The sequence below is a fragment of the Squalius cephalus genome (assembly GCF_949319135.1).
Source record: "Squalius cephalus genome assembly, chromosome: 2".
NCBI lineage: Eukaryota > Metazoa > Chordata > Actinopteri > Cypriniformes > Leuciscidae > Squalius > Squalius cephalus.
Genome location: NC_137123.1, coordinates 10,612,386 through 10,617,296, shown reverse-complemented (window position 1 = coordinate 10,617,296; position 4,911 = coordinate 10,612,386). Strand labels below are relative to the sequence as shown.

The 4,911-nt window shown below is 37.0% G+C and overlaps 1 long non-coding RNA gene across 1 annotated transcript; it reads left to right on the top strand.

Annotated features, from left to right (window-relative positions):
* Positions 1–3,333: 3,333 nt before the first annotated feature.
* On the top strand, positions 3,334–3,737 carry LOC307152865. The gene is made up of 3 exons (XR_013820074.1): positions 3,334–3,375; positions 3,455–3,532; positions 3,620–3,737. It is a non-coding gene; the product is annotated as an uncharacterized lncRNA (long non-coding RNA).
* Positions 3,738–4,911: the final 1,174 nt, after the last annotated feature.

The window sequence follows — 4,911 nt, the reverse complement described above, 5'->3', positions numbered from 1 at the left end:
GTATAATGTTCCTCAAACCTTCTTTTAACTTAATTTTCATTTAAAATTCAACATTATAGGAATGTTCCCAGGTTGCTCAGGGCAGGAAAGTTTTGTTCACTTCAAGTTCAAGCGCGGATACGCTGTTGTCAATGAATGTCTGGACCGGCCGGTCTATTGTCAGACCACACGCTGCCGTCCAAAATACACCAGAGTTACCGACCGCTACTGTCTTTCATTGGGAAATTTAATCTTGTGTTGCACGAAATTAGGATCGGACTTGTAAACTGCAGTGCAAGGTTATGAGGTGTGTAACAGACGTAGGCAGTGTGTAAAAGACAGCCTGAATCCCGCTTGGAGCAGGTCGAGTAGTGGTCCTGAGGTGAATGGTGGTCTTGATTTTGAAGCCCAAAAAAGCGCATCCATCCATCATAAAAGTAATCCTTACTGCTCTGGGGGGTTAATAAAAGCCTTCTGAGTCGAAGCAATTCGTTTTTGTAAGAAAAATATCCATATTTAAAACTTTATTAACTAAAATAACTAGCTTCCGACAGACGGCCATACGCAAGTCGACTTGCGCCAAACAAGTGACTTCTGAAGCAATGGGTAGCGAAAGCTTTGACGCCTCTTGCAGTTCAAACAAATAGGGCTGGGCTCCTCTTCTCTTATAGCAAAATTTAAAATTAAAAATTAAATTTATCGTTTTAGACTTCTAAATCGTGTCTGGTGTTTTGCTTTGCTCTATCCTCTGCGCTTCTGCGCCATGTCAGAGGTGTTACTCTTTTGGTGTAAGTCGATTTGCGTAGGGCCGTCTGCCGGAAGCTATTTTAGTTTAAAAAGGTTTAAGGGTCAAAGATGTACAGTATAACGTTTTCAAAGTAGCAAAAAATAAAATGGTAATTACAATTGTAACTACAATGTCATTTAAGCCAGCGCAAATACCTGTGTTTACATCCTGTTTTCAGGTAAAGTCCAAAGTAGTCGATTGCCGAGTTCACGCACGTGATCATAGGTAACTAAACCTATGCGCGTGAACTCGGCAATCGACTACTTTGGACTTCAACCGAAAACAGGATGTAAACACAGGTATTTGCGCTGGCTTAAATAACATCATTTTTATACATATCTTTCACATCTACTGCAGTCAGATTCACTCGTGTTCACTCTGAAGGAATCACTCACATTTTCTGTGCACTTGTAATGACACATCAAGGATGTTAAGAGGCTAAAAGCAGGTTTAAAACTTGCCCCATTGAAGTCAACAGGGTGCAAATTTTAAAAATAGAATAACTCGGTGTAGGCAACACCGATTTTTGTCGTTGTTCTCTGTATTGACAGCACTCCAAATGTACAAAAAAATTTGCTCAATGTTAAAATTGATCGGAGTTCTCCTTTAAGACTGCAGCCCTCTCCTTATTAGACAATGGCATCTACAGTATAAAGATAATGTGCCTTGAAATACCTTAAAATATCATAAAGTGGTTTAATATGATATTATTCCGTTTTCATACAAGTAAATATGAATTGCATGATTTAAATGTTGGAAACTACTGAAAACCTAGGATAACGAAGCCATTGTTATTCAGCATAACAGGTGACATTTTGGTATACAATTACACAAACCCATCGCTGAACTTCAGAAGGCCTTTATTAACCCCCCCGGAGCCTGAGCTCTTTGATGATGGATGGATGCACTTTTATGGACTTCAAAATCAGGAGCGCTATTCACTATAGAGCCAGGATGTTGAGGATGGCTTAACGGTGAATAAATCATGGGATCATTTGAAATTTGAAATTTGATTGACTTTATTCCGTCAGACGTCTACAGAAGCTCTGAATTAACAGAGGCTTAGATGTTGAAGTTTTGAAAAGTTATTTTAAAGTTTTATTGAAAATAATAGTTTTGTCATTATGGTGATCAGTGTTTGCATTAGTTGGGCTCTTGACTCCTGACGTTTTCATGATAGTTTGTGGTTTTTGTAAAGTGTAAACACATTATTTGTTGGTAATGAAGCCAAAAATAAAGATGATCAGGTCAAATAATTGTCATTATCATTTAGTGAAGTGAGTCACATTGTTAATAATCTCAAAATTTTCATTGTTAATATTGCCATGATTCAGATCAGATCGTCCAATTTTTTACTTTAAAAACAATTGCATGAACAACATTCAGACACGCACAGGCATCAAGAATCAGTGCATTAGGGCTGTTTCATGGTCTGTTGTAATTTATAACACAACATTTTCATCATGATGAATTCTGTGTTTCAGGGGTTTCTAGCGATGTTTGGGGTGTGAGTTACAGTCCTTCACACATCTGTGCACTAAAGGACTCATCAGTGATAATGAGATGTACTTATACATACCCTACTGGACATCAGATCATGGAAGTGTTCTGGACCAATGAGTCTATAAAGGGTAAAGGGTTTCCAGATCTGTCTAATGACACTGAATACAGTCAGAGGCTTCAGTATCTGGGAGATAAACAGCAGAACTGCACCGTCAGACTGAGTCATGTGACACTGAAGGATTCACACATGTACTATTTCAGATTCATCACTGATAAAGACAAATGGCTTGGTGTTCCAGGAGTGACTCTGACTGTCACAGTTGGCTTTGGTGAGGTTCATCTCTTCTTCTGTGCATTATGTTGAATAATAATCAGTGTATGACAGCAGCACTAGATATAATGTGTGTGTTGTGTTCAGATCTTCAGGTGGAGTCTCCTGAGAGAGTGACAGAGGGAGATTCAGTCACTCTGAGATGTAAAAGCAGCTGCGCTCTGACTGACAGAGCAACATTCATCTGGTACAGAAACTCACAGCCATTAACTGAGAGAAGAGACAGAAACAATGAACTCCTGCTGCAGTCAGTCAGAAGAGAGGATTCAGGCAGATATAGCTGTGCTGTAGACGGACACACTCACATATCTCCTGAGGTTCAGCTCAATGTCATGTGTGAGTACAGATTCATTAGTTATTTAAAAAACAGAGATTGTGTTTGAATGAGATGATTTCTCATTCAGTCAACAATCAACATGGATCTCAGAGATCAGACGCTGTAACTGTCACAGGTGAAGCTTTTATTAACACACTCCTGTATCTTCACATCATTCATCAGTTTGGAGAGTTAATCATGATGATCTTCCTCTTTCAGTTCATCATGTTGCTGCTGGGAATGTGATTGTGATCACAGCGGCATCTGGAGGATTATTCTTCATCATCATCATCATACTATTTATAATGTAAATTAAATAATAAAGAGTATAAGTATAATTTTCTTAAAAACTAATGCAGAACGAAATGTCGTTTTTATCTATATATGAATTATATGTTTCCTTTTTTTGACAGTACAAGAAAAATAATGAACAGACAATCTGCAATACACAAGTGTGAGGTGAGCTGATCAAAGAACTACAGAATAAATTCAATATATGTACAGTGTATATAATATATTTCTCTCTGTTTCCCTATAGGACGATGATCCCAGTACAGGCACATATGCAGCTCTTGACCTCAAGTCCAGATCATCTGACCTCTACGACACACTCACAGTAAATGAAATATCAAAAACTATGAGTCCAAAAGAGTTTGTTCATTCAGAACTCGGGTAATAAATAATCAATGTGTTTTTCCCATAGACTGTCCGTCCCAGACCTGATGTTCACCAGTCAGACTCTTCTGAATATGAGAATCTGACCATAAGCGGGAGATCCTCGGGTCATCTCCATATCACCAATGAAGAAGAAAATGTCCTCACGACTACAGTGTAAAAAAAAATTATGTGATAATTTAACACAATGATGGTAACAATATTACACATGATATTTTTTAGTAGTTAAGGCTTGATTTCTTTCATGGCATCTACCTGAATAAATCATGTAAAATCCTGAAGAAAAAAAAGTCCTCACGACTAGTCAATAGATTCAAGTCAGTGTAATGATAAATCAATAAACTCCTTTTTCACTGTAAGGTTTTGCTATAACGAAGAACCTTATAAATGATACAAAAAATAAACAGACCAATTTCAGCCCATTGTTTCATATTGGTTTCAAACCGTGTTTTAAAATTGTGATGATTTGGCGCTAGAGGTCGATGATCCCACAGCAAACACCTGCACTTGAGATGTTCTGTTTTTAAATGTCAGTTGTGTGGAAGCTTCTGTAGAGCAAATGAATGTACAGGTGTTTATTTTATTTTTATATAAATAATATAAGATATAAACAAAAAGAATATGACCACACACATAAAACATAAACTTTGAGCTCTAAACACAATCTTCATTGTTGTAAATGTTACATCCAAAGGTGGAAAGTCCAGGGGTCAGAAAGTAAAAGTCCTGCCATATGTTTATTCAACCCATGAACTCACACAGCAAAAACTCGTTAGTGTTGGCTTTAGTTGGGCTCTTGACCCTTAAACTAATAACGTTAGATTTGTTTGGCTGTTGTATCTGAGCTGTAACTCTTAGATGAACAAAGATAAACTTTGATCAGGTGGTGTTGGTTATGTTTTGACATAATCATCATTTGACCTGAATCACAAAACTCATTTAGAGAGTTAGGTTTACCTTGTTGATTATAGCAGCCTGTGATTCTACAGTATACTATTTTCAGCATTTTCAATATAATCAATAATATTTCCAAAAAGTTGTTCTTATCAAAAAACTTTGACAAAGTGTTTTATTTGGACACACAGACATCAAGCATCAGCCTGTGATTCTCAACAATGGTGACAATAATAAAGCATGTTGCAATGCATTCTGGGTGCCACCAATCAAAACTCATTAATGGCTCCCATCATGCATTGCGGTATGAATAAATTATGATCTGAATTGTCTTTGTAATTTCCTTTTCTTAATTGAAAATTATTTTTGTCACCATTGTTGAGATTCATACACTGAATCTTGATGTCTGTGTGTGCCTAAAAGAAA